A 6,309-nucleotide genomic window follows, 5' to 3' on the forward strand; every position below is an offset into this window, starting at 1 on the left:
GGGCGGCAAAAGCCAGTAAGGGTGGAGACTCATCATTTGAGCGAGGGTGTTGAGAAAGACAAATGATGAATGACTAGATGTGTGCCCAAAAGAGGTTTGCCCATAAGTGGCTTTGTATGGAGATAGACAAATCATGCCTACTCTAGGAAGAGATGTTTAGAATCCCATATGCACAATGAGGAGAATGGTACTATCCAAAAAGCTATAAAGGCATGTACTTGGTTGACACTCACAACAAGGCAATGAAACTATCAATTTGAGTAATTGTTAGTGTCATTGTCCATCTTACACAAGAATGTGTTTATGAGTCCAAGCTAATCTATCTTGGAACCTAATTTACTTGTGTAATAGTTAGTCTATTTAAATCTATGTCAACATGAGTTGTACATTCATCTTCCATCCTCCATAGCTTCTACCATGCTCTAGATCCCATGTTTATCAACACTCCCTTGTAGGGGATATCCAACCACTCCTTTGCCGAGAATATCTCTTAATAATTTCAGCATGCCATCAAGCCCATTCATCTCTTTCTTGCTTCTGAAGCTCGACTTGACAATCTGTTGAATCTATTTCACTGCCTTTTGGCATACACTAATAAACTGGTCTCTATCGATTGAGATTCGGAGACTGCCACTAATGAGGAAGTCAAACTTGGTTTGAATACAGGTTCTAGTGCATCTCAGAGTAGAGATACTGTGTTGTACTCTAGCCAGCGTGGCAGAGGATCTAGAGGTCGTGGTGACACTCATAATACTTATGGATAGCAACAGCAGCAGAGTAATTGGCATGGTGCAAATACACAAGGCCAGCGTGGATCTGGTGGGTTTAGAGGCAGGGGGAGATCACCTCGAGGAAGAGGAGGTGGATCTGGATCTTGGCAGTCTTTTGATCAGTCCAACAAGGACAAGGACTATCATTATTGTGGTAAGTATGGGCATATTGCAAAGGATTGTTACAAGAAGCAAGGAGATATGAAGGCAAAGGGCAGACAGCATGGGCACTATGCAATTTCCAGTGGTGCTCATGATGAGTCAGTTGATAGACTCTTTGCCATGCAGCATGTGTCCAAGACTGCGTCAAGGTAGAACAGAGATGACAGGTGGTACATTGACTCTGGTGCATCAAACCACATGACCCCGCATGGAGAGTGGTTTGATGAGATGGTTGCAGGTACACATGGTCATGTATGTACTGGGGATGATACCCAACATGACATAAAGCATAAAGGGATTGTTCCATTGATGATGCCTGATGGCAAGAAGAAAGGCCTGCATGATGTCTTACATGTACCGACCATAACAAAGAATTTGTTGTCTGTGGGTCAAATGGCAGAACAGAATCTGCAAGTGAGGTTAAACAAGGATGGATGTTTCATTGAGGAGTATGGAAATGGCTGCAAGCTAATTTCCAAGGGCAGAAGGGATGGCAGGATGTTTACTTTGGATGCGACCATTCCGGGACTCAAGGCAGCTATGTTTGCACATGATGAGAGTGCCATTCGGGATGTAGAGATTTGGCACAAGCGGATTGGACATGTCAATGTACAAAAGCTGAAATCTATGCAGCAGAAAGAAGTAGTACTTGGATTACCTAAATTCAAGTATAATGATTTTGGTCATGTATGCCCTGCATGTCAGTTTGGGAAGCAGGCACGGTTTCCTTTCACGAGACATGTAAAAAACAGCACTAGGCCTTTACAGTTGGTACACTCTGATGTCTGGGGTCCTTCACATAATGCTTCTTTTGGCGGGGCATGATATTATGTCTCATTTATTGATGATTTCAGCAGGTACACTTGGCTTTATATCTTGAAACATAAGGATGATGTGTTTGATGCATTCAAAGACTTCAAGAAACATGCTGAAAATGAATTGGGCTGTTACATATCATGTTTGAGATCAGATGGAGGAGGTGAATATGTCTCAAACTACTTTGATAGGTATCTTGCTAAACATGGGATCAGAAGACAGCTCACATGCAGTTATACACCGCAGCAAAACGGTGTTGCAGAGAGGAAAAACAGGGTTTTGATGGAGTCAGCTAGAGCTATGCTGAATGAAAAATGTCTGCCAAATGGTTATTGGGCTAAAGCAGTGGTGACTACTGTATATGTGCTGAATCAAACCCCTACAGCAGGGATTCATGATGTCACTCCGTATGAACGGCTGTATGGTCATAAACCTGATATTTCACACTTGAAGGTATTTGGCAGCATTGTATATGTGCATATACCGGATGAGAAGAGGAAGAAATTGGATCCTAAGGCAGTGAAAAGTGTGTTTATTGGATATGCACAGGAACGGAAAGCTTATAAGTGTTATGTATCTTCTACGCATGAGACACTCATAAGCAGAGATGTGGTATTTGATGAGTTAGCATCTTGGTATGGGAATCCTGTTGCAGTGCCTACTGATGGCTCACCCAGTATGAATCATGCTAAAAATACTCCTGCAGAGAGTACTTCCATGACTGGTCAGACAGGTGATGTATCATCTACAGTGAGTCCTTGGACAGGACGATTACGGAGTCGCACTACTGCATCCACTGACACGGATATGTCAGTGAGGGGGAGAATAGATAAGGGAAAAGAAAAGGTTTTTGAAGATGTAACAGGTCCACTCACTGCAGGTTATGATTCATCTAGCAGTGACAGCTTAGACAGTGAATTGGGGATTCCGTCTGTTATGACTCCAGGTGCTAGACAGAGCCGTTATGTGCCACCTCATGAGAGGCAAGCTCACAGTGAGCCACAGCTCAGGAGACCAGAGAGGGTCAGATGACCTGTTGACAGGTATACTTACACTAGATATTCAGCCCGTCATTATGCTTATATGACGAAAGTAAGAGGTTTTAGAGAACCAAGTAAGTTTGATGAGGCAGTTTCAGATGAGAATTGGCGTGGTGCTATGGATGAGGAATATTCAGCTTTGGCTGAAAATTGTACATGAGATTTGGTTCAGTTGCCTGAGGGCAAAACACCTATTGGATACAAGTGGGTGTATAAGGTAAAATGTAAATCAGATGGATCATTGGAAAGATATAAGGCCAGGCTGGTTGCAAAAGGGTATGCACAGCAGTATGGTCTTGATTATGAGGAGACTTTCAGCCCTGTAGCAAAGATGGCTACAGTTAGAACTGCGATTGCTTTGGCAGCAGCTAGAGGCTGGAAACTATGGCAGATGGATGTAAAGAATGCATTTCTCAATGGAGAATTACAGGAAGAGGTTTACATGGAATAGCCTGAAGGCTATGTACATCCAGAATTTCCAGCACATGTATGTCGGCTGAAAAAGGCATTATATGGGTTGAAACAGACACCCAGAGCATGGAATGCTCGCATCAGCAGTTATTTACAGCAACATGGTTTCCAATTGGGAGATGCTGATCATAGTCTGTTTGTGAAGAAGACAGATAGTGGCTATGTTTTTCTAGTTCTCTATGTTGATGACTTAATCATTACAGGAGATGATGAAAATGGGATTGCAAAAATAAAGACATGTTTACAGGCTGAGTTTAAGGTCAAGGATCTTGGAGAGCTAAAATACTTTTTGGGGATTGAGGTTGTTTCTACACCTCGAGGCATATGGCTGCTACAGAAGCAGTATGCTCCTGACATGTTACAGAAATATGGTATGGCTGATTGCAAGCCTATGGATACGCCTTTGGAGCAGAATGTCAAGCTGCAGATTGATGTTGGGATAGAGATTGAGAATGTTACTATGTACAGACAGATGGTAGGCAGCTTGATCTATCTCACGATCACTAGACCTGACTTGAGTTATGCTGTGGGGCTGATCAGTCAGTTCATGCAGAAGCCTCGCAAACCACACTTGGATGCAGTCAGAAGAATTCTGAGATATATAAAGAGTACCACAGATCATGGGCTGTTTTATGCATATGGAAAAACCCTTGACTTGATGGGGTACACTGATGCTGACTGGGCTGGTTGCACATATGATAGGAGGTCAACCAGTGGCTATGCATTTGGATTGGGTAGTAGCATGATTAGTTGGCAGAGTAAGAAACAACCTACAGTTGCATTGTCTAGTACGGAAGTAGAGTATCGTGGTGCGGCCTTAGCGGCCTGTGAAGCTAAGTGGTTACAGAAGTTACTGAATGACTTGGGAGTACACTTGGGCAGCAAAGTCAAGCTGTATTGTGACAATTTGAGCAGTGTTATGTTAGCAAGCAATCCTGTTTATCATGCAAGATCAAAACACATTGAGGTTCACTACCATTTCATCAGGGAAATGGTTTTAGCAGGTCAGATTGACTTGGAGCATGTGAAGACTGAAGACCAGGTAGCAGACATCTTTACCAAATCACTTGGTAAAGATAAGTTCATTCACTTTAGACAGCTACTTGGAGTGATGCAGATGATTTGAGTTTTGTTTTTAAGCTTGAGGGGGAGTGTTAGAAATCAAGCTCACCGTCAGTGTGTCTTCATCTATGACCGACGTCTATGACAGCTAGTGTGTACAACTATCTACATGTGACTACATTAAATAAGTCGGGTTAGTAGTCAGTCAGTGACCTGACTAGAGTTAGTCAGTCTAGTCTACATTTACACTAGGTCACTTTATCTTGTAGTGGGTGTGTGTTTTTCAGTTTAGTGTGTGAAAATGAAGGAATGAGCTTGAGAGCTTGAAGGCTCATGGATATGGAGTCTTTCCCTTTCTCTCTCTCTACTCTTTGAACAACAGTGCCCACTGTTAGGGACTGTGCCTCTATTTTCTTAGGAAAGATCTGCTTAATAGCCTCTTCGTTCTCCTGATGTACCATTTGTTACCTCATTGGAGGAGTCAGTTATGACTTCGATGGATGTGGATCCATTGCCTTTTTGCGATCCATACAACTTTAACACCACTTTGTTGGGTCCTCTGCCTAGGGTTAGGGTTCCTTTGAACCAGCCCGTCCTGGCTCTTGCTTCAAAAAGCCAAGGTCTTCCCAACAGCAGAGGGTATGAGGTTCCATAAGAATTTGGTTTAACCACCAAATATGTCAGCCAATAATCTTTTCCTGCAAGGGTTGTTTTTACGTATGGGAGGATGCCCAATGGTTTAATTCTGCTTTGGTCTACCAATCTGATAAGCCACTATGTAGGTTGAATTCCTTGCAACCCTAAGTCCTTCATTGTCACATCCGTCATTATGTAACCTCATGAGCCTCCATCAATCAATGCATCTGAGATAAAGCATCCTTCAATCCATACACTAATCTCTGGGGTTCCAGGATCTAGAAAGACATTAGCCACATCTACTACCTTTACAAGCTCCATGGCTTTATTGGTCTTGGTCGCTGTTGAAGGAGCGATCCTTAGTCCACGTCTTCTTATCAAGATACTTTTGAATTTCTTTCGGTAGCTCGGAGACAGTATCAGTAACTGTCGGAATGTTAGGTTTGGTTTAAGATATCCATCTGCTGCAATTTCTAGCCTTTTGTAGCAGCCAAGGCAATTACTGTACGTATGGTTGCCATCTTTGCAACCGGGCTGAATGTTTCATCATAATCCAATCCATATTGTTGAGCATATCCTTTAGCAACCAGCCTGGCTTTGTATCTTTCCACACTGCCATCAGACTTACATTTGATTTTATAGACCCATTTGCAGCCAATGGTCTTTTTCCCATCAGGCAGTGGCATCAGATCCCAAGTTTGATTTTTAGCCAAGGCATTCACCTCTTCGTCCATAGCATTGCACCAATTTTCATCCTTTACTGCTTCAGCATAAGTACCTGGTTCTTTGATCTCCATCACTTTTGTCATGTAAGCATAGTGCTTTGCAGCATAACCAGTGTACATAAACCTGTTAATAGGTCTCTTGATCCTCTCTGATCTCCTGAGCTGTGGCTCACTCTGAGCTTGCCTCTCATGAGGCGGCACATAACGGCTCTGCCTAGCACATGGCGTCATAACAGACGAAATCCCCAGTTCGCTGTCTAAGCTGTCACTGCTCGATGAATCATAGCCTGCTGTGAGTGGTCCTGTCACATCCTCAAAAACCTTTTCTTTTCCTTTTCCCTTGTCATTTCTCCCCCTCACTGACATGTCCGTGTCAGTGGACGTAGAATTACGGTTCCGTAAGCATCCTGACCAAGGACTCACTGCGGAAGATACATCTGCTGTCTGAGCACTCATAGACGTACCCTCTGCAGGAGTATTTTCAGCATGATTCATACTAGGTGCTCCATCAGTAGGCACCACAACTGGATTCCCATACCACGATGCTAACTCATCAAAGACTACATCTCTGCTGATGAGTGTCTCATGCGTAGAAGGTACATAACACTTGTATGCTTTTCGTTCCTG

This window comes from Lygodium microphyllum, chromosome 19 (genome assembly GCF_053477565.2).
Source record: "Lygodium microphyllum isolate KBCC chromosome 19, Lygodium_microphyllum_v1.1.10, whole genome shotgun sequence".
Classification (NCBI taxonomy): Eukaryota; Viridiplantae; Streptophyta; class Polypodiopsida; order Schizaeales; family Lygodiaceae; genus Lygodium; species Lygodium microphyllum.